Source organism: Taudactylus pleione, unplaced genomic scaffold (assembly GCF_031769625.1).
Source record: "Taudactylus pleione unplaced genomic scaffold, aTauple2 ptg000145l, whole genome shotgun sequence".
Taxonomy (NCBI): Eukaryota; Metazoa; Chordata; class Amphibia; order Anura; family Myobatrachidae; genus Taudactylus; species Taudactylus pleione.
In genome coordinates, this window is record NW_028284547.1 from 7,503,035 (window position 1) to 7,527,859 (window position 24,825).

Consider the following 24,825-nt stretch of genomic DNA (forward strand, 5'->3'; position numbering starts at 1 on the left):
ACCTACCCCTGAGGCTACCTTATCACCCCCCTTACTGCTCCCTAGTCCTAACCCTCCCAGGGGGTGCCTAACTCTAACCTCTGCCTGGGAGTGCCTAACCCTAACTTTCCACCATAGGGATGCCTAACCCTAACCTCCCCCCAAATAAACCTAATGCTAAGTCGCTAACTGCCCTAAACCTAACCCTCCCCCCTCCCAGCTAAGAGGATGGGTGCACTGGAATTACATAGTACTGGCCCATGTCGTCCTGGATTCCGGTGTAGGGATTATGATAGGCGTCAGTATTTCAAAATCTATCATGAATACCTAGCCAACATTCTACTGTTGATACCACTCTGTGCATGAGGCTAGTATATATAAAGAGGTATACACGTTGCAGCTCCTTTATAGTATCTTACATATTACTCTGTGCATCAGGTTAGTATATATAAAGGAGTATCCAGGTGGCAGCTCCAATCATAGTGTCTAACATATTACTATGTTCATCAGGTAAGTATATATAAAGGAGTATCTAGGTGGCAGCTCCATCATAGTATATTACATATTACCCTGTGTATCAGGTTAGTATATATAAAGGGGTATCTAGGTGGCAGATCTGTCATAGTATCTAACATATTACTCTGTACATCAGGTTATTATGGGATGTAGTCTGGAAGGCGGCAGTCGAAATGTCATCTGCCAGCTTCCTGCCAGTGAAAGCCCCACATGGGACTAATCATTAGCCCCACACTGAAATCCCAGCACCCGGCATACCAAACAAAGGTAAGCTGGGCATCGGGAGCTCATAGTCACGGGGGTGAGTTGGGTTAGGTTTAGGGTCTCCTGAGGGTCTTAGGGTTAGACACCCACCGGGAGGGTTAGGTTTAGGCTAGGGGAAGGGAGGGTTAGGGCCAGGCACCACCGGGGGGAGGTTAGGTTTAGTTAGTATATATAAAGAGTTATCTAGGTGGCAGATCCATCATATTATCTTACATATTACTCTGTGCATCAGATTTGTATATATAAAGGGGTAATTGTGCTAAATACACCATCAATGACACCTCGCACCCCTCACGGCTCGATCCAAGCACAAATTTCCATAATTTTGCTCAGAGCCCTATGGGGCACCAGTTGTCACAATGACTTACACCCGCGAGTACATCTCATGTATATGGATTGAGCCCATAGAATTTTATAGATTACTCTGGGTAAATACAGACAAATTGACATCCGCAATCATTAGGAATTTAGATTATGTGATAGTATTAGAACCTACAATTTCTACAGTATATTGTCACTAAAATCAATATTTGTTAGATTGGTGGTAGACCCTAATGTTAGTATATTCATATTGTGTATGAGATAAAGACTCTTTTTGTAGAAGATTAATTGTGAAATTGTCCCTTTTATTTAAAAAAAATTTAAATGGATAAAGTAATTAGGACAGACAAACAGAGAAAACCACTCAAAATTAAAAAGGATAACTCTTATTGAGTGAGGGAGTTATTAATTTAAAAAAATATTGGCATTTGTATATAGTTCCTTTTGAGTTAGATAATGATAGGTGCTTAACAACTCTTATACTATTGGTTCTGACTCAAGGATTTCATCCTGTTACCGTGATCTTTGAAAATGCACTAAAATAATCCTGGTTAAGGTGTGTCTGTATTATTCCTAATTGGTTTAATAATTGAAAAAATACAACCTTTTAAAGGAAAGATCACATAAACACCTTATAAGCGAAAACATAGCATCAACCAAAAGAGAAGAATATACATATATTTATATATATATATATATATATATATATATACATATGATGTTTGTGTGGTGCTGTGCTGTAGGTATAGAGTATGCATGTCTGAACCATATAGCAGGCCATTTCATTTAAATCAACATGGTCCAATTATAACTTTAAGGGGTAAATTTACTAAGAATCGAGATGGTCCTGATTTGCAAAGAGATTAATCTTGCTGTACTGTACCTCACCTGGGTGATTTATTCACTTTTTATTTTGCAAATTAACCAACAGGCGATTTGTTCCAAGTTCATTTGGGCGATGGTGAATTAGGTTGATTTTTTGGGGGTAACTTGTAAGCAAGCTCGAGTGAGTTATCTCTCCCGATTTGCACATTTTGCAGATTACTCACCCTAGATTGCAGAGTTTTCTTTCTGCCTAACTGTCCTGAGCAAGCAGCCTGTACAAATCAGTGAGATATGTGTAAGCTGCTTGTGTCTTGTACCTGTAAAAAACAGGTTAAATTAAATTTAAAAAAATTATGTAGGGTCCCCCCCAAATGCCTAATCAGCCCGGGACTTGTCAGCCAGGCCTGGTTCCAAAAATTATGGGGAACAAAACAAGTAGAGTTCAACCGTAATTTAGGAACCAGCACCTGGCTGCTGGCCCAGTCCTGGTTTTAAATATATTGGAAAAAATGCGTAGGGGTGCCCCTATATTTAAAAACAGCACAGGACCCAAACTGTCCGGGGTGTAATGCCACAGCCAGAAGACCCTATTACTGGGTCTCCAGGGCCAAAGCATTCTCACCCCAAGCTGGTCAGGCCAAGCTGGGGATCTCAGGGGAGATGGGTACACCAAAAAGAGGGTTTCCTCCCTCTCCTGAGCACCCCAGGCTTGGTCTGATGCCCAGGACTCTTCCACGCACCCGTTTAGTGGTGGGTATGAGGGTAATAAAGTGTATTTTACAGTGGATTTACAGGTGCCAGCATGCCTGCCCTTTGGCACATTTGGAACTACTAGTGAAAGTAGGTGACCGACACCCATATTTCCACTTTAAAATAAATAGTTCAATAAAGACACAACACACACCATCGATAGAACAAGTTTAATACACACATACCTCAATCACACATACTTACCTGTTCTAGCCATTCGGTCCACTTGTTCAAAGGAGAAATCCATGTGTATGGACCTGCAAAAAAGATCCTATACTCACCTACATCCTGGCGCTGCTCTCCATCGCATCCAGGGTCTTGTGAAAACAACAAAGCAACTTACCCAAACCATGCTGAACAGATGTAAGTATATGTTGTTACATGTACTTACACCTCACAAAATGACATTTGACCAAAATCAGCTGTAATTGCTCCCGGGCCACTAGCCAATCAGTGGACGCTTTACATGTAGCAGCCGCTCATTGGCTGGTTCTACGTGGGTTACAGACAATGTGGTTAGGCTTTTGGGGGGACCCTATGTCTTTTTTTTAAATAATTACCCCTATTTTAACTATTTACAATGATTTGTGTATGTTTCTGACCATCTCGCAGCTCATCTTGATTCTTGGTAAATTTGAGAGATGTATATTTTAGGTGAAAAGTACTTCCGAATTGGCCCAATGGTGATTTAAGTCGATTTTGCTATCTCACCCGATTTGAATGAAATTGATCGAGACATCCCACCTGAGATGAGCAAAAGTAAATTTGAGAAATAGAAAAAAGGACTAAATCACCTGAGATTGTCATCTTGAGCAATCTCGATTGTAGTAAATTTACTCATTAGACTCACATGTAGAGGTAGTATTTATCCTTTTCTTGGTATTTCACATTCTCCTCAGGTATATATAGGTTCCTGCAGTTAACACTCATTGATATTCTGCATAGTCCTGATTTGTTTAACCCATGAAACAAAACAGAATAACCAGTAGATTGGTGACATAGCTGACTCACCACTGGCAGGAGAGTAAGGGGGATGCCTTCATAATTGAAAGTTCTGTGCAATGCTGCTGGAAGTCACTCAATCCAGGGATTGTGCAGAGTGGGCTGGGTCAGGGCAATATTTGTGTTTGTGTGGGGGCCCCCAATGTGTGGCCCCATCCTCCCCAACTATAATCTTGCCCAGTCCTGGTGCATCAGCTGACAGTAGGTGTGACAGTATCGGTAGCATGTTTTACCCATCTATGGTCAGTGCAGAGGTGCGTAAATAGCTAAGTCATGTTTTTTAGTGTATTTAAATATATCTCATGTTCTGCATATAAAATTACACTATTACTGTAAAAGTCATTTTACTTGAGTAACATTCATGATTTTAAATATAATTTTTTTTATTGCAGGACAAATAAAGAGCAGGACACCACGAAGACTATTAGAAGACATAGTGGTAAAGGTACATTGTTCTCTGATCAAGTCAACTAAAGATGCTATTTCTTCTTACACCTCTAAAGGATTCCCAAAATCTATTCTCATTTTCTGGATAGGAGAAACCTTTCACAGATAATTTGTTTCTCATCTAATACATGATGAGTCTCATAGGAGAGAAACCGAATCTGTGCTCTGAGTGTGACAAAAGCTTTATGTATAAGTCACATCTTGTTATACATCAGAGGAGTCACACAGGAGAGAAACCATTTACATGTTCTGAATGCAGCAAGTGTTTTTCCCGTAAGTCACATCTTGTTATACATCAGTGGATACACACAGGAGAGAAACCATTTACATGTTCTGAATGCAGCAAGTGTTTTTCCAATTCATCAAATCTTATTACACATCAGAGGAGTCACACAGGAGAGAAACCATTTACATGTTCTGAATGTAGCAAGTGTTTTTCCAATTCACAAGATCTTGTTACACATCAGAGGAGTCACACAGGAGAAAAACCATTTACATGTTCTGAATGTAGCAAGTGTTTTTCCAATTCATCAAATCTTATTAAACATCAGAGGAGTCACACAGGAGAGAAACCATTTACATGTTCTGAATGTCACAAGTGTTTTTCCGATTCATCAAGTCTTGTTTCTCATCAGAGGAGTCACACAGGAGAGAAACCATTTACATGCTCTGAATGCAGCCAATGTTTTTCCCATAAGTCAGTGCTTGTTAGACATCAGAGGAGTCACACAGGAGAGAAACCATTTACATGTTATGAATGCAGCAAGTGTTTTTCCTGTAAGTCACATCTTGTTATACATCAGAGGAGTCACAAAGGAGAGAAGCCACTTACATGTTCTGAATGCAGCAGGTGTTTTTCCAATTCATCAGATCTTGTTACACATCAGAGGATTCACACAGGAGAGAAACCATTTACATGTTATGAATGCAGCAAGTGTTTTTCCCGTAAGTCACATCTTGTTATACATCAGAGGAGTCACACAGGAGAAAAACCATTTACATGTTCTGAATGCAGCAAGTGTTTTTCCCGTAAGTCACATCTTGTTATACATCAGAGGAGTCACACAGGAGAGAAACCATTTACATGTTCTGAATGTAGCAAGTGTTTTTCCAAATCATCAAATCTTGTTTCTCATCAGAGGAGTCACACAGGAGAGAAACCATTTACATGCTCTGAATGCAGCCAATGTTTTTCCCATAAGTCAGATCTTGTTACACATCAGAGGAGTCACACACTAGAGAAACCATATAAATGCTGTGAATGTCACAACTGTTTTAGTAGTAAAAAACACTTATTAATCACATGAATAGACACTCTACAATCCTGAATGTTTAATGTGTTTTTTAAGTAAGTTAAATTGCATCAATTCAATATTTTTACAAGTGAGGACATTTTTAATTTCAGAATGTGACAAGTGTTTTATATAAATCAATCTTGTTAAAGACTGGATAGGAGAAATATCTACATCTTATCCTCTGCACCAGTGTAATGTAATAAACAATGTGTATGGTGACAACCCAAAATTGTGTGAAATTATTATTTATTTGAAAACTAAATTTTTACTATAATGGCATAAAACGGTGCCAGTGGCATCACGAGGGGGTGCACCAGGTGACACCATCTGAGAGGGTCGCACCAAAATTGTAGAGCTGCTCTGCTATTTTATTGTCACGTCCTCAGATGGTGACACCAAGCAGCGGTGATAGATGTGCAAATGCTCATGTCATCTATACTGTACCCAGAGAGGCTGAGGGCTGCCTGGGCAAGACCCCAGTGTTATGTGAACAGGGTATAACATGCAGTCATGCCCCCATAATGTCATATACCTGGGAGCCTCACTTTTTGAGCATGAGGCCAAACTTTCTTAAGCAAGCGCACATACCTTGGGCCTGCACAGAAATAGATACAGGGGTGTAAGGCTGGAATAGGTGCACTGGGCATTGCTATTAATAACAACTAATACAATAGTAAGCAACAAACAGAAGAGAGAATTTTCTTGGTGTAGTGCAGCATTTCTCAAACTGTGGGTCATGACCCCAGACTGGCTCACGCCCATCTCAGCAAGGGGTCGCAACTCACCCAAGTTAAATATCCTGAACTGGTCCTAAGTCCTAGGCGCCCACTGCTATGATGGTCCATAGTGGCATTTGCACAAGCAGTCCCCCGCTGGCTCCTCCATCTGACCTTTTCTGTGATTAACATGCATGTGACGTCACGATATTCGAGCATCATGATGTCACCCCATGTCAGTCACAGTAAAGGGAGCTGGTTCTCTGCTGCCCCAGCTAGTGGCAGCTTTAAGTATTAAAAAGCAAGAACATTTATTTTATAGTAAGTAAAATGGAGAAATATGGTCATATTTTAAACATAGTTCAAGTGAGCATTAACAATGGGTCCATTGGCACCAGAGTATTTGCTAAAGCGACAGACAAGAATACACTTCTGAGGGCCGATAGTCACCATCCACGTGCCTTAATTAAGGGACTCCTCAAGTCACAAATGATCCGAGTGGCACGTATCACAAGCGACCACGAAACCCTTGGGAATGAATTGGACATTGTGATTAACAAATTTCTATGTAGGGGTTACAAACTAAGTACCTTGCTTGAACAAAAGGAATCAGTTATGACGATGCCCAGGTCCCATCTGTTATCTCCCCAGGTGAGATTCAAAGAGGACATTATCCCGTGGGTCAGTAAATACAACACCTCTAGTCCTGTCCTACCAAGGGCGACGAGGGCCTTGTGGCCTATAGTTTCCACTGATAGTGATTTAAAATGTTTTAAAAATAAACGACCCATGGCATGTTTTTCTCGCGGAAGGAACATCAAAGATATGATTGTCCACACGGACATTACTAATTTTGCGAAGGTACCAGGAACCATTAATTTTCTATCTAAAGAGAATGGCTGTTACAAATGCCTGCGATGTACTACATGCCGTAGTATGATTACTGGCTCTACCTTCAAGCACCCTCATTCTGAACAACAGTATTCTATCAAGTATGTGCTAACTTGCACTTCTTCGTTTATTGTATACATTATCATCTGTCCCTGCGGTCAATATTATGTAGGGAAAACCATCAGGTCCCTTCGTGAGAGCAGAAAGTTCCCTGCGGCTTTGCGAGTGCCCAGACCCAACCTTAGGGTCTGATCGCAAGCCCTGATGGTCGCGATGGTGATCACCATCATGACCATTACCCTGGTCACTAGCTAAGCTGTGGGTAGTAACCCACAGCTTAGCTTGCGACCAGGAGGCCACACCCAAAAAAAACAGCACTCGCCCTCATTCAGAGAGCGATCACTTCTTGCATCTGCCCCTGAATGAGGTCCTTAGTCCTACACTCTGGAGGTATAAGATTACTTAGCTGGTTGGTACATATCCTGGTGGAGTGAATCAAGGGCTTGATCCACCATTCTGACATACCTGCGCAATCGCTCTGTTTCAGTTCCTCCTTTAGTTTTTCCAGTTGTTTTTGCAAAAGTCTGATGAGGGGAATGACCTGACTCAAGCTGGCAGTGTCTGAACTAACTTCACATGTGGCAAGTTCAAAGGGTTTGAGAACCTTGCACAACACTGAAATTATTATCCACTGCACTTGAGTAAGGTGCATTCCCCCTCCACGGCCTATGTCATTGGCCATTGTATAGCCCTGGATTGCCTTTTACTGTTTCTCCATCCACTGAAGCATATAGAGGGTAGAATTCCACTGAGTTACTACCTCTTGCTTCAACTGATGGCAGGGCAAATTTAACAGTACCTGCTGGTAATGCAATCTTCGACAAGCATTTGCTGAATGTCTGAAATGTCTGGATATTTTGTGGGCCACAGAGAGCATCTCCTGCACACCCGTTATTTTTTAAAAAATGTTGCACCACCAAATATTTGTATGAGCAAAACATGGGATGTGTTGGAATTCGCCCACATGTAATGCTCTCACAGTATTGGTGGCATTGTCCGAAATAACAAATCATGAGGAGAGTCCAAGTGGGGTAAGCCATTTAGCAATGATTTCCCTGAGTTTTTCGAAGAGGTTCTCAGTGGTATGCCTCTTAGTAAAACCAGTTATACAAACAGTAGCCTGCCTCTATATCAGCTGTCTTTTGGTAGATGTTGCTTCTGCTGTTGCTGTTGTAGGCAATACACCTACCCAGTGGGCTGTGACAGTCATGTAATCCTTAGTTTACTCTGTCCCACTTGTCCACATATCAGTGGTCAAGTTTACAGTGGGTACAACAGCATTTCTGAGGACGTTAATAAGGTTTTTTTTAATGTCCTTGTACAGACTTGGAATTGCTGTTCTAACAAAGTGGAATCTAGAAGGGATCTGGTAGCAAGGACACAGGACCTCAATTAACTGTTGAAAATCCACTGCAGTAATGGCGGATACTGGATGCACATCTAATACCAGCATAGCTTTTATGGCATCAGTAATCCGCTGTGCAAATGGGTGATTGCTGTCATATTTGTTTTCCCTTGCAAACAATTGTTTGACAGTTAATTGTTTTTTGGAGGATACACTACAAGTAGTCTTCCTCCTGTTTCCCTTCTTGGATGAAGATCCACTCACAGCAACAGCAGCAGCACCAGGCGTAGTCATCAAGGATCCTTCTGAGGAATCATGGATAGGCGAGGAGTCAATCATGCTTCGAATAACAACATTGGATGCAGCAGTACTAGTCCCGATGACGAATGAGGATGTTGATGATAAAGGTGTTGGTGTTGTAGATTGAAGGTGCTTGGATCCCATAGAGAGGGAGCAGGAAGGTGACACTGGACTTGTTACGTTTTCAGTTTTGAAACTTGGCGATATACACTTTGATATTTGATGAATGCGCTCCAAGTGATGTAACAAGGAGGAGGTTCCTAGGTGGTTTTGGTCCCTCCATCTACTCACTCTTTTTTGGCTATGGTTACATATGGCTTGACAACTGTTGTCCGGATTGGGGCTGAAATAATTCCACACATGAGAAGTGGATTTTTTTATCTTTTGCCCTGGCACGATAACAATGGGCTTTGGCTTTTTTAATCAATGGGCAACAGCTGTTGCCTTACTTACACAAAGGACATCCTTGGCATATGGATAATTTGAGAATAGTAGTAAACTTAATTGAAGGGTGATTTCATTCAAATAATGTGACTAATAAACTATTTCTTGTGCATAATATTCTGGCAGAAAGTGTCTGATTAGACATTCTATACACCCTGAATTTAATGGTGTATAAGGATAATTACTCCCAGATGTTGATTTAAATCTAATAGTAAATAACAGAATTGTATGAATGAATATGGGCATGTCATTATGCTGATATACAAATGAACTGCGCTATCTGATGAATGTGCATTTATGAGCCCATATAGGAGTTCCCTATAGGAGTAATTATATAGTATGGTAACATCTTGTAATGTGTTAATACATAATGAGCCAAGCTATTAGGTGGACTGACAATTAACTAATGAGCCTGTATAAGGGTTCTTTATGTGGACACATGATTATATTATATGCTAACATCCCTCAGAAACAACGTTTAACACACTTGATAATTAATTGACTTAATTTTGGAAATATTCACCATTGAATGTATTATATGTGACTTATGTGTGCCACTCTCATGAATTTGAATTGGATATTTAAACACATGTTCCTACTGAAGCAATTAGCCACACAGTCACAAATAGTAACAGTCAATCTTTATTATAACACAGTAGGTCAGGACACACATGTCGCATTCTATTTTTTAAACTCATTTTCTTTCTTTATCACACTTATTAATTTTTAAACTATTTTTGCTGTTCCTCTTTCCTAATAGGGTATTAGCCTGTGACATTGTTAAAAGTTACGTTTTAATTAAAGTGCACCACATATGACATTTCACCTCTGCTTCTCTTCTCCTGTCATGTGACAGCCCTCCATATTTTCTGTGGTCTTGAAGCAGTGTCATAAGCACCAATAGTGTAGCCAAGGTGCGGTTACAAAATTCAAACACGTGCAGTCATGCACACACAGAAACTAAATTGACAATAATTATTTTTATTTTTCTTTGCCGGTCCAGAATTTGAGTCCAGAGCACCGATTGATGATGACAGGAGTCTGACAGCACTAGGTTGCGTTGCTGTATCTTGTGTGGTAAGCCTAACACGGACACACACACAGAAGATAAATTGACAATAAATACATATATATATATATATTGTTTTTTTATGGTCCAGAAGTTGGGCATAGAGCACCGATTGATGACGACTGGACTCGGGCAGCACTAGGTTGTGTTGCTGTATCTTGTGAGGCTAAGCCTAACATGCACACACACAACGAAGATAAATTGACAATATATATATTTTTTTTGACAGTCCAGAATTTGGACCCAGATGGACGCAGCAGACAGCACAGCACCAGCCCAGATGGATCAGCACCAGCCCAGATGGAAACAGCAGACAGCACAGCAGCAGCCCAGATGGATCAGCACCAGCCCAGATGGACACAGCAGACATCACAGCACCAGCCCAGATGGTTCAGCACCAGTCCAGATGGACGCAGCAGAAAACACAGCACCTGCCCAGATGGACACAGCAGACAGCACAGCACTAGCCCAGATGGATCAGCAACAGCCCAGATGGACACAGCAGACAGCACAGCAGTGACAGCACCAGATGGATCAGCAGTGCTCTAGCCCAGGACACAGCAGACAGCACCAGCACCTCTCCCAGCCCTAAACTACCCACCCTCCCTGTTCAGTCTCCACACCTGGAATGAAATGGCATCCACCGTGTGGTCCCTTATATACAACATAGATTATGAAGATGAAAGCACTTCTTGAGATCCGAGTCAGATGGGAAACCCCGACTCGGATCTGAAAAATTCGGGTGGGTTCGGATCATCTCTAATATATACTGTGTGTATATATATATATATATATAAATATATATATATAAATATATATATATATATTTCTTTTGTTTGTAATAAGGGATCTACCTAGCTATCTATATATCTATTTCTCTACATCTATATAGTCTCTATCAGTAATGTTGTAGCATGTGAACTGTATCTATTTACTCTCTATCAGTATGGTGGGTCCATGAGTATAAACTTACTAAATGTTCTTTATCAGTATGGATAAAAGTATTCAAAATGAGTCTTGTTTTTATTTGTATAATTAAAAATCATAACAATATATTTGATTTAAATTTTCTCAACCATCTCCCATAGGAGGTGAGCTCACTCTTTCCTTTATCTTTAGTTTATATAAAAGGGTACGTAGGAGGCAGATTCTTCATAGTACCTTACATATTACTCTGTGCAACAGGTTAGTATATATATAAAGGGGTATCTAGGTGGCAGCTCCATCATAGTATCTTACATATTACTCTGTGAATCAGGTTAGTATATATAAAGTGGTATCTAGGTGGCAGCTCTATCATAGTATCTTACATATTACTCTGTGTATCAGGTTAGTATATATAAAGGGGTATCTAAGTGGCAGCTCCATCATAGTGTCTTACATATTACTCTGTGCATCAGGTTAGTATATTTAAAGGGGTATCTAGGTGACAGCTCCATCATAGTATCTTACATATTACTCTGTGCATCAGGTTATTATATATAAAGTGGTATCTAGGTGGCAGCTCCATCATAGTATCTTACATATTACTCTGTGCATCAGGTTAGTATATATAAAGGGGTATCTAGGTGGCTGCTCTATCATAGTATCTTACATATTACTCTGTGCATCAGGTTAGTATATATGAAGGGGTTCATAGGTGGCAGCTCCATCATAGTATCTTACATATTACTCTGTGCATCAGGTTAGTATATATGAAGGGGTATCTAGGTGGCAGCTCCTTCATACTATCTTACATATTACTCTGTGCATCAGGTTAGTATATATAAAGGGGTATCTATGTGACCTTTCCATCATAGTACCTTACATATTACTCTGTGCATCAGGTTAGTATATATAAAGGGGTATCTAGGTGGCAGCTCCATTATAGTATCTTACATATTACTCTGTGCATCAGGTTAGTATATATAAAGGGGTATCAAGGTGACAGCTCCATCATAGTATCTTACATATTACTCTGTGCATCAGGTTATTATATAAAAAAGGGGTATCTAGGTGGCAGCTCCATCATAGTATATTACATATTACTCTGTGCATCAGGTTAGTATATATAAAGGGGTATCTAGATGGTAGCTCCATCATAGTATCTTACATATTACTCTGTGCATCAGGTTAGTATATATAAAGGGGTATCTAGGTGGCAGCTCTATCATAGTATCTTACATATTACTCTGTGCATCAGGTTAGTATATATGAAGGGGTATCTAGGTGGCAGCTCCATCATAGTATCTTACATATTACTCTGTGCATCAGGTTAGTATATATAAAGGGGTATCTAGATGGCAGCTCCATCATAGTATCTTACATATTACTCTGTGCATCAGGTTAGTATATATAAAGGGGTATCTTGGTGGCAGCTCTATCATATTATCTTACATAATACTCTGTGCATCAGGTTAGTATATATAAAGGGGCATCTAGGTGACAGCTCCATCATAGTATCTTACATATTACTCTGTGCATCAGGTTATTATATAATAAAAGGGATATCTAGGTGGCAGCTCCATCATAGTATATCACATATTACTCTGTGCATCAGGTTAGTATATATAAAGGGGTATCTAGATGGCAGCTCCATCATAGTATCTTACATATTACTGTTTGCATCAGGTTAGTATATATAAAGGGGAATCTAGGTGACAGCTCCATCATCATATCTAACATATTACTCTGTGCATCAGGTTAGTATATTTAAAGTGGTATCTAGGTGGTAGCTCTATCATAGTGTCTTACATATTACTCTGTGCATCAGGTTAGTATATATAAAGGGGTATCTAGGTGGCAGCTCAATAGTATCTTACATATTACTCTGGGCATCATGTTAGTATATATAAAGGGGTATCTAGGTGTCAGCTCCATCATAGTATCTTACATATTACTCTGTGCATCAGGTTAGTATATATAAAGGTGTACATAGGTGTCAGCTCCATCATAGTATCTTACATATTACTCTGTGCATCAGGTTAGTATATATAAAGGGGTATCTAGGTGTCAGCTCCATCATAGTATCTTACATATTACTCTGTGCATCTGGTTAGTATATATAAAGGGGTATCTAGGTGGCAGCTCCATAGTATCTTACATATTACTCTGTGAATCAGGTTAGTATATATAAAGGGGTATCTAGGTGTCAGCTCCATCATAGTATCTTACATATTACTCTGTGCATCAGGTTAGTATATATAAAGGTGTACCTAGGTGTCAGCTCCATCATAGTATCTTACATATTACTCTGTGCATCAGGTTAGTATATATGAAGGGGTATCTATGTGTCAGCTCCATCATAGTATCTTACATATTACTCTGTGCATCAGGTTAGTATATATAAAGAGGTATCTAGGTGATATCTCCATCATAGTATCTTACATATTACTCTGTGCATCAGGTTAGTATATATATATAAAGGGGTATCTAAGTGACAGCTCCATCATAGTATCTTACATATTACTCTGTGCATCAGGTTAGTATATATAGAAAGAGGTATCTAGGTGTCAGCTCCATCATAGTATCTTACATATTACTCTGTACTATGTGTAAAGAATATAACCGCACCAGTAGAAATGACCTTCTCCTCTAATTGTACCTGAATCTTATAAATAATTAGAGATGTTGAAGAGGTGCTACGCACTAACAAAAGCAAATTTATAAAAAGAGCAGAGGATAGTATCAGGGTGCACTGGTCGTATCATTAAAATGTAACTTTTATTATTTTGATCTTTTTCTCCTGAACTGCCAGGTGTAGTTGCGAGGCCGACTGTGTGCCTGTGGCAGAATGGAGAAATGGAGGAGGATATAGTGTTGGGTAACAATCAGATGTGATGACGTCCGAAAACATCACTGGAAAAATTGTAGAATTTAATAACTATCCCTTAAACTGATGAATAGATCAATAAGATTATTGTAAATAAGTTTTATAACAGCAGCCACTGCAGCAGCAGTTGATCAATACTTGTTACAAATATAACAACTGCAATAACAATTTAAAAACAATTCAATACTGCTATACAAAGGCATCTATATGGATACTATTTGTCTATTTATATTTTATACACACTACCATAACAGCACTGGTATAGAAGCTATTCTCAAAGTTCACTGAGGATAAGAGTTTTCGGCAATCAGCAGCCAGCTGTGACTGCTGTAGATAAGAACAGGGGAATAGCTCCTTCTAATGCATGTACACTAAGGAACACTGCTACAGGAATGTACCTGCAAAAACATCATTTTCTTTGTTTAAGATAACTGGTTAAACAATACCATCAGAGTAACAAGATTTATGTGCATTGAGAAAATAGTCTGTAATACTGGGTTTGGGATGCGCTTCGGGGTGGTGGTGGTGGTGGTGTTGTGGGATATAAGGGATTGGATGATGGTGGGGGGAAGGTGTGAGGACAGAAAAAGGAGGGAGGGGGGAGAGAGAGAGAGAGAGAGAGATGGGGGTCCAGGTGTGGATGGTGCTGCACCGTACAGTAGGGGTACCTGATCCTACTATTGGATAGATATGGTAAGATTGGAGGGTATGTGTGCTCCCTGGTTGTGTGTGTGTGTGTATTGGTGGGAAGAGGGAGGAGGGAAAAAATGGGGGGAGGTTGGGGGGAGCAGATGGCTGTGTATTGTGGTGGATGTGTTGTGGTAGAACATAAATACTGGAGGCTGGATGGATGGTGGAAGAAACAAATATGTTTATTTGTATCTATGTGTGTGCACATAGAGGGTGGTAGTTGCTCAGTAGGAGGCACAGTGCTCCGGGAGGATAAATGTCTTAGAAGGTTTGTGGCAGCACACACTGCCCAGTTTTTGGTGATTTGGGGTGACAGGGCATATCCACAGTGTGGGGAGTAGGGTCAACCCTTTCAGGGGGCTCCTTGACATGCGGTCCTGACTATTGCATGCTTGGCCGAGAGACTTATGGCCGACAGACCTATGGCCGACAGACTTCTGAACTGGGATGCCCTGTTGGAGGTGATCAGGGGTACTCCCACTTTGCATCATCCCACACTGGTGAGGAGAATGGGTGCTGACCTACTGGTAGGTGTCCAGGTCCATTGGTGTGGGATCAGTTCTTCTAAAGTCCAGTATGATGCCACGTTGGGGGACGTGCACTGTTTCAGTGGCTCACGTCCGTGGGTGCAGTGCAGGTGAAACCTGTGGTGTGTGCGGTGGTGTGATGAGCATGTGCAGCGCTGTCATATGGAAGAGGCTGGGGCTGGTGTGAGTGGGGACCAGTGTCCAGTTAAGCGCAGCTGCTGCCATTCAGGTGCCCAGATTGGGGCGGATGTAGATGCAGGTGGGTTCAAGATGGGTATGTACCTGGGGGTTCCCAATGCATTATGGCACAGGTGCCTTCTTCAAGGATGTGTGAGATGATCAATGCTTCTGAGGTACTTACGTAGTGCACTTCTGGGGGTGGAGGTGTGGTCAGGTGACTCAAGGGGCCAATGGTGTGTTTGAGAGGTAATGCAGTGCAGGTGTGTGCAGGGACTTGCTGAATGGTGATGCAGTGCAGGCGTGTGCAAGGACTAGCTGGAGTGATAAGTGTAATCAGATTAGGCCAATGGTGTGTTTGAATGGTAATGTGGTGCAGGTGTGTGCAGGGACTTGCTGAATGGTGATGCAGTGCAGGCGTGTGCAAGGACTAGCTGGAGTGATAAGTGTAATCAGATTAGGCCAATGGTGTGTTTGAATGGTAATGTGGTGCAGGTGTGTGCAGGGACTTGCTGAATGGTGATGAGGTGCAGGTGTGTGCAGGGACTTGTTGGTGAATGGTGATGAGGTGCAGGTGTGTGTAGGGATTTGCTGAATGGTGATGAGGTGCAGGTGTGTGCAGGGACTCACGGTTCTGCCTACATACTGTAGGTTGAATGTGCATCTTAATAGGTAAACTACATGGCTGGTGTTGCAGGATATGTGTTCCTGTATCTTGTATGTATTACCTGTTTTGGCAAAGGTGAAAGTGGTAGTAGGTTTTGTGCTTCTGTAATCTAGAGTGCGGTAATTGCTGCATGTGCCGCAATGATAGAAGCCATTGCGGACGGGCTGCTTGGTAAGGGTCATTTGTTTGAGGGTAGGTGGTGGGATGTGGTTTGAGACTAATTTGCTTTTAATGTCTGGAGCTTTTCTGTATATTATCATGGGGCATCGTGGGAGTGTGTCTGTGAGTGATTCGTCTTTTAGGAGCAGATTCCAGTGTTTCTGAATGATGTGTTTAATCAGTCCTGCACTTTCGTTGTATTGTGTGATGAATGGGATGGTGTCTTGCATGTGTTTTTCTTTGTTCTTATAGTGAGTAGTGGTCCTCTTTCTTCATTCCCTATCATCTGTAATGTATGTTGTAGTGAGTCTGTGTTGTGTTTTTTTCTCTGTGAATTGTTGTTTGACTTTTTCTCCTTGTTCATAGTAATCGGTGATATTTGTACAGTTCCGTCTTATGCATTTAAATTGGACCACTGGTATGTTCTGGAGCCAATTGGGGTGGTGACCACTGTATGACAGAATGTAGCTGTTTACGTCAACTTGTTTGTGATAGGTTTTGGTGTGGTTCTTGTGTTCTTTGATGAGATGTGTAAGTTGAGGAAATTGTTGTTGGATTGGCTGTATTGGGATGTGGAGTTAAGATTCCTGTCATTGTTGTTGATGTGTGTAAGACAATCTTTGAGGGTGTCTAGGGGTACTTTCCAAATGCAGAATATGTCGTCTATGTACCTTGTCCAGAGGACTAGATTTGCTCCCCAGTTATGCCCCGACCAGATGTTGGATTCCTCCCAACTGCTCATAAAAAGGTTGGCATAACTGGGTGCAAATCGAGTCTCCATGTTGGTTCCCGTCTTCTGTCAGTGATAGTCGCCATCAAACCAGAAATAGTTGTGTGTTAGTATATAGTTGATGCTATCCAAGATGAACTGTGTCTGTCGGGGGTCTAGTGTTGGGTCTTTGTCTAGGAAATGGTGTATACTGTTTAATCCTTGTGTGTGGTCGATGATGGTGTATAGTGATGTGACGTCGCTTGTTACAAGCCAGTGGTCATCACCCCAAGTGACTCCTTCCTGTATTTGGAGTATGTGTGTCATGTCCTGTATGTAGGATGGTTGTTATTTGATGTACGGTTGCAATAGATGGTCTATGCATTGTGACAGGTTTGCAGTCATGGAATTGATTCCAGATATGATGGGTCTACCTGGGGGGTTTGTGATGTCTTTATGTATTTTGGGGAGGTAGTAGAAAACGGGGATGATGGGGTGTGGGTTGTGTATGAAATTGTGTTCATGTTTTGTGAGGATGCAGTCTTTGAGTCCTGTTCTGAGTATGCTGTTTAGTTGATTGTGGAATGCCTGGGTTGGGTCTTTGTTTAATGTTTCATATGTATGTTTATCTTGTAGAAGTCTCTGTGATTCCCTGATGTAGTCTGTTTGTTGAGTAGCACTGTGCCTCCACCCTTGTCTGCTGGTTTGATTATAAGGTTGTGGTTTTGTTGTGGTCTTTTGAGGGCTTTCTGTTCGTTTATGGTTAGGTTTTTGATGTGGTTTTTCTTTGGTGTAGGTATTCTATTGATATCGTCCATGACTAGTTTTTCGAATGTGTGTATAAGTATCCTTTTAAGTGGCTGGAGTAGAACTTGGATGGTGGCTTCAATATGGTGTGTTTGTAGTTGTCTGGTTCGGGTGGTGGTTTGGTGGCTGGGTGTGTCATGAAGTATTTTTTCAGTGTTAGGCGTCGTACGAATTTGTGAACATCTAGATAAATTTCGAATTTGTTGAGTGCCTTGTGTGGGGCAAATTTCAATCCTTTCTTGAATAGTGATGTGTCCTCTTTGGAAAGTTGATGCTCGCTGAGGTTGAAAATCCCTGTAGTGGGTGTCATTGTGGGTATTTGGGGTGTGTGATGTAATTTTCCCCTTTGTCCTCCTCTACATCCTTATCTAATTGGTTTAGTTTTCTTTTTTGGCTCATTGGTGTTTGTGTTGGGTGTCGTGTTGTTGATGGGCAGGTATGACTAAAAAATGAGTGACCATGGTTCTTGGTTTGGGTGTTTTTCTTTGGTTATGTTGTCTGCTGTCTGTGTTTGTTGTGGTTGGTGGCCCTCTTGGTCTGATAGGTTGGGGATTGTGTGGTCGCCCCTGATGGTGGTGATCCACCCTTATTCCAGTGAGTCTCGCTAGGTTTTCGTATTGTGTGTCTTGGTCATTATCTTCAATCTCATATATGCTGAATGAGGTGTCGGGTACTGAACTTGTGTCGGATGCTGATAGGGTGTCTGTGTCTTTGTTTGTAGAGTGTTCCGGGGTTTTGTGAACTTTGTGGATTTTGGACATATACTGTTGGAATGTGAGTTTTAGTTTTCTGTATATTGGTGTGTCATTGGGAGATGTGTTGGATTCTATGTTCTGTGAAAGTGGGTGTGTCTGTGTCTTGTTAGTGTTGTTTATCCTGGGTTTGTGTGTTTGTTTCTTGGTTCGGGTTGCCTCTGTGTGTTCTCTGTGTATCTTGGGTGCTGAGGCTGTGTTGGTGTTACCACTTTTGTTGCACAGTATTTTGGATTTCTTCCATTCTATGATGTTTGCCTCTGTTTTGTGTAGTTTGTCTTTAGTGATGGAAACGAGTTTCCTGAACTCTATTTCCTCTTTATATGGTTCTAGAGATTGGTCGAGTTTGTGAATGTTTGTGTTGAGATGCTATAGTTCTGTTTTATGTGTATCGATAATAAGTTAGATAAAAAATTTTGAGCACTCATGCATGATGGAGTTCCATTGTTGCTTGAAGGATATGTTGTCGTTGCTGTGGGAGGGTGATTTGTGTATGTTGAGTCCTTTGGGAATTATGTTATGATCAAGGTACCATTGTAGGATGTGTGTGTACCACCAAATTTTTGTTTCTCTAGTGAATAACTTTTTAAGGTGTAGGTACGTGTGGCAGAAAGTGTCGCTGCTGTGTTGTAGGGATTCCCTCTGTTCTAGTTCTTGTATGAGGTGTTGTGGACTATCTAATCTGGTGGCCCTGAAATCAAAAAGGCCCATGTGTTAAGTATCTAGTGATGATTGTGTTGGGTACACAATCGTGTATTGGTATGTTTGTGTATCTGGTGGTGTGTTTCCACTCACTGTCGATGTTGCAATTCTCGGTACTCTGATTAATAATAGTCAGTAATACTGGGTTTGGGATGCACTTCAGGGTGGTGGTGGTGTTGTTGGATATAGGGGGTTGGATGATGGAGGGGGGAAGGTGTGAGGAGATAAAAAGGAGGGAGGGGGGAGAGAGAGAGAGGGGGTCCAGGTGTGGATGGTGCTGCACCGTACAGTAGGGGTACCTGATCCTACTATTGGATAAATGTGGTAATATTGGAGGGTACGTGTGCTCCTTGGTTGTGTGTGTGTGTCTTGGTGGGGAGAGGGAGGAGGGAAAAAACCGGGGGGAGGTTGGGGGGAGCAGATGGATGTGTGTTGTGGTGGATGTGTTGTGGTAGAACAGAAATACTGGAGGCTGGATGGATGGTGGAAGAAAAAAATACATTTATTTGTATCTGTATGTGCACATAGAGGGTGGTAGTTGCTCAGTAGAAGGCACAATGCTCCTGGAAGATAAATGTCTCTTAGATAGTTCATGGCAGCACACACTGCCCAGTTGTTGGTGATTTGGGGTGACAGGGCATATCCACAGTTTGGGGAGTAGGGTCAACCCTTTTAGGGGGCTCCTTGACATGCGGTCCTGACTACTGCATGCTTCCCTGCTGGACCTATATTCAACAGACTTCTGAAATGGGATGCCCTGTTGGAGGTGATATGGGGTGCTCCCACTTTGTGGCGTCATGCACTGGTGAGGAGAATGGGTGCTGACCTACCGGTAGGTGCCCAGGTCCACTGGTGTGGGATCAGTTTTTCTCAAAGTCCAGTATGATGCCATGGTGGGGGACGTGCACTGTTTCAGTGGCTCATGTCCATAGATGCAGTGCAGGTGAAACCTGTGCTGCGTGCGGTGGTGTGATGAGCATGTGCAATGATGTTGTTTGGCAGAGGCTGGGGCTGGTGTGAGTGGGGACCAGTGTCCAGTTAAGAGCAGCTGCTGCCGTTCAGGTGCCCAGATTGGGGTGGATGTAGCTGCAGGTGGGTTCAAGATGGGTAGGTATCTGGGGGTTCCCAATGCATTTAGGCACAGGTGCCTTCTTCAAGGATGTGTGAGATGATCAATGCTTCTGAGGTACTTATGTAGTGCACTTCTGGGGGTGGAGGTGTGGTCAGGTGACTCAAGGGGCCAATGGTGTGTTTGAGAGGTAATGCAGTGCAGGTATGTGCAGGGACTTGCTGAATGGTGATGCAGTGCAGGTGTGTGCAAGGACTAGCTGGAGTGATAAGTGTAATCAGATTAGGCCAATGGTGTGTTTGAATGGTAATGTGGTGCAGGTGTGTGCAGGGACTTGCTGAATGGTGATGAGGTGCAGGTGTGTGCAGGGACTGGTTGGAGTAATGAGTGTAATCAGATTAAACCAATGGTGTGTTTGAATGGTCATATGGTGCAGGAGTGTGCAGGGACTTGCTGAATGGTGATGAGGTGCAGGTGTGTGCAGGGACTTGCTGAATGGTGAATGGTGATGAGGTGCAGGTGTGTGCAGGGACTGGTTGGAGTAATGAGTGTAATCAGATTAAACCAATGGTGTGTTTGAATGGTCATATGGTGCAGGAGTGTGCAGGGACTTGCTGAATGGTGATGAGGTGCAGGTGTGTGCAGGGACTTGCTGAATGGTGAATGGTGATGAGGTGCAGGTGTGTGCAGGGACTGGCTGGAGTGATGAGTGTTTTATTTTTTTGTTTGTTTTTTATTTTGCAGTGCAGGTGTGTGCAGGGGCTGATTGCGTGGTGGTTACTAATGTACAGGTTGATGTTGGGTGTGTCTTGTATGTGTGATTGGGATGGGTTATAGTTGTGTGTTGTGAAGTATGATGGTTTTTGGTGTATGGTGTCATCCTATGGAGTTCCAGTGGAGCAATAACTTCAGTCTTATGTTGGGGTGGGGGTTGGTTCGGGTATGCATTATTTGGAGATGATTGACTGGATCTCATTGTCTATGTTGAGACTGTGGGGTGTGAAAGTGTCCAGAGTGAATATCCATTTTAATTCTTCTTTATTGAGTCTTTTGGTTATGTCACCCTGTCTCCAGTTGTGAGTGATGGTCTTGATATCTAGGAATTCAATGTCCTTGGAGTTAGTTTTGTGTTTCTCCAGGAAATGTAGGGGAATGTTGTGGTTTTCTGATTTGGGCTGGCTGTGGGTGGCACACTATTTTATTATATATATTTATGTATGTATATATATATATATATATATATATATATATATTATACACTGTGTGTGCATGTGTATAAATATTTACTGTGGAGAGACCTGTATGTTTGTGTCCTGATGATGGTCCCTAGGTGGATTGAAAAGTCGACTCTAATGTTTTAATCAAGATAAGTAATAAAGATGTGATTTTATTCTACTACCTTACTTGGTGAGTGCCCTCCTTCTCCGTTAAACACTCTCTCTCTCTCTCTCTCTCTCTCTCTCTATATATATATATATATATAGAATGTGTGTGCATGTATGTGTATATATATATATATATATATATATTTATATATATATATAATCTTTGATCACTGATAGGGGCCCCCACAATTTTGTTGCCCAGGGGCCCCCACAGACTTTAATCCCATCCCAATATTGTCAGCACCAGCAACTCCATTTTCTCTCCCACCAAATACCAGTGGCACCTGCATGTCCAATCATGGGAGCAACAGCAGGTGTCAGGACAAGGCACAGTGTGTCCTGGAGCCCTTCTCCAGGCACAAGCATCTGCAATAATGTAGGCAGTGGGGCAGCTCACTTCCAGATCTTCTACAATATCCCAGGTGACATAGAGGATGTATGGAGAAGAAAGGTATGTGTGCTGGTGCTGCTGGTAGGAAAGTTCAATTACCAGGCACCCACAGCAGCATTGCCCCCTATCCTTCTGCACAGTGTTTAAATCCTGAGAGAGCAACTATAAGAGCTGCAGGTCGGTGCTGATTATGGGACCCTCTTAAAGTGCTGACCCGGGAGTTGCAGCACTCCAGGGACCTAGTTGCCGGTGCAGTCACCTATGAGAACATGAATTTTTGCAGGAGTAAGCAGGTTTTATGCACATTGCACAGTGTCACCATCCTGCTACATGTGCAACATTCAGTACTGACACATAGTACCCTGCAGGACAACTTCATAGCAACTTTATGCTTCTCCACCCTGTTCTGCAGGATCATGGGAATCAGTAGTGGGTCTTACAAACCCCATGTCTCTATCTCCTGATTTATATGCATGAGCTGGGGCCAAGCCTGGCTATACAACCCTGATATTACATAATAATATGATAAATCTTAAATCATGTTGTTTTTATTGGCTGTACATATATATATATATATATATATATATATACATATATATAAAATAACAAAACACAAATGCCACAGCAAGGGGAGCTTTTTTACCAGGCCCCCAAGCTGAAGCATCAACCCTGACTGCTAGTCAGCCCAGAATGAGGATCCCTGGGAAGCTTGGGACCCCCCTTAATATAGAAGTCCCCCTCTTCAGGGTACCAAAGGACTAGGCTCCCCTTCCCCACATGCTGGTACATGGAGAACCACAAGTACCAGCATGTGGGGCATTATGGGCCCACTGGTACCTGTAGTTCTACAGCATAATAAATAATAAAATAAGCACACGACACACACCATACAATGTAAAAGTTTATTGAACACACATGCACACACATGTACACATACTCACCTATGTATCCCTAGAAAGTTACAGTTTTTACAATATTACCTCAAGAATCTGCCATTGTAGAGAAAGGAAGTTTTAACTTGTTGTGCTGGGAGAGGTAGCTGGCATTAGAGGTGGCTGAGACCAAAGGGGGAAAAAGCAGGTGGAGATGGCAGCTGTTCCACCATTAGTGGTCAACGCAGGGTGAGTGGCATGGTGTAGGACCCTGGGGAGAAATCCTGCATCAGATGCAATCTTGTGAAGCCTGCATCTGTGTGTAAAATATTGTATCATAAAATAAAATGGCATGGTCCCACCACAAAAGAGCAACCAGCACGGGAATTTTAGTGACCCAGTGCTGGTTGTACAAAATACAGAGCACAAATGATGTAGGGGTCCTCTGTTTTAAGTACAACCAGCTCCAAGCTAAGCCGAACCAGTCCTGGTTGCCAGAATATGGGGAGCAAATGATGTAGGTATCCCCTGTATTCAGTGCAACCAGCACTGGGCTCTTATCCGGTCCTCGAAATACAGGGAAAAAATGAGTAGGGTCTACCTGTATTTTCCAGAACCAGCACTGTACTTTTTCTAGCAGGGAGCTGATGCCACAGCCAGGGGAGTCCTTTCACCGGGGCCCCCAAGCCTAGGCTGGGAATCTCTTGAGAGCTGGGGTCCCGCCCAAAAAAGGAGTCACCCTCTCCAGGGCACCCCAGGCTTAGGCTGATAGCCCAAGACTATCCCTAACACCCCTGGGGCAGTGGGTGCTGGGTTGATAGTGTACTGTGTTGTAAAAAAATTGTTTAGTATTATCTTTTGCAGTAGAACTACAGGTCCCAGCAAGCCTCCCCCACATGCTGGTACCTGGAGAACCACAAGTACCAGCAAGTTGGGCATTAATAGCCCGCTGGTACTTAAAGTACTTCTGTAAAATAAATATTTAAAATAAAACAACAGACACCATTTGTATTATTGTTTAATTATGCTTCACCTTCACCTGGGGGCGGCATCCTTAAAGCTGTTTTTCAAGACTGCCGCCTGCCCCAGGACTTCAAAGGCAACTTCACCTGGAAGGCGCTGCTTTTCATCGCTGCATTACCGTTGATGGACTAGCTTGACATTGCCTCATGCTGGCTTTTTATATGCCAGTTCAGGGGGCAGGGCTATGTTGTCATGAGCTGTGATTGGCTCGTGGTGGCCATCTTTAAATTTTAAAAATGGTACCAATGCGCCATTTTTGAAATGTGCATCATGGTTCTTAATTTTGAAGTCAACGGTGAGAACTGCTCATTAGCTGAAAGGTGGAAGGCTCGCCTCTCTCAGCCAATCAGCACTCAGTGGTGGGGTTTCCATAGTGAAATCCCACCACTAAGCTCTAATTCATCTAGTACTGTCCTTGTAGAACAGTACTAATGTAAGAGGGTCTGCATTGATCAATTTTTGTTTTGCCAAGCCAAGGAATGCCTGATTTGGACCAAAGAGGACCAATCAATGCATAGGAGATGGTGACTATGGATATTTTTTTACAAGTACCCTATGGATAAACTACTGGAAAAGGGGACCGATAGCTACAGGGAAACATAGGTGAGAATGTGTACATGTGTGTACATGTGTGTGTGCATGTATATTTAATAAACTTTTACTTTGTATGGTGTGTGTCCTGTATTTATTTTAAAAAAATTTTTGCTGTAGAACTACAGGTACCAGTGGGGCTGTAATGCCCTGCATGTTGGTACTTATGGTTCTCCAAGTATGAGCATGCGGCGGAGGGTAGGCTTACTGGAAGCTGTAATTACAAAGCAAAATACAATATTGAACTTCTATTTTGTACAACACATTTA

At 42.0% G+C, this 24,825-nt stretch overlaps 1 pseudogene; it reads left to right on the forward strand.

Moving 5' to 3' along the window:
• The window catches only part of LOC148522680 (uncharacterized), a 208,860-nt pseudogene that overhangs the window by 65,043 nt on the left and 118,992 nt on the right, over window positions 1-24,825 (forward strand).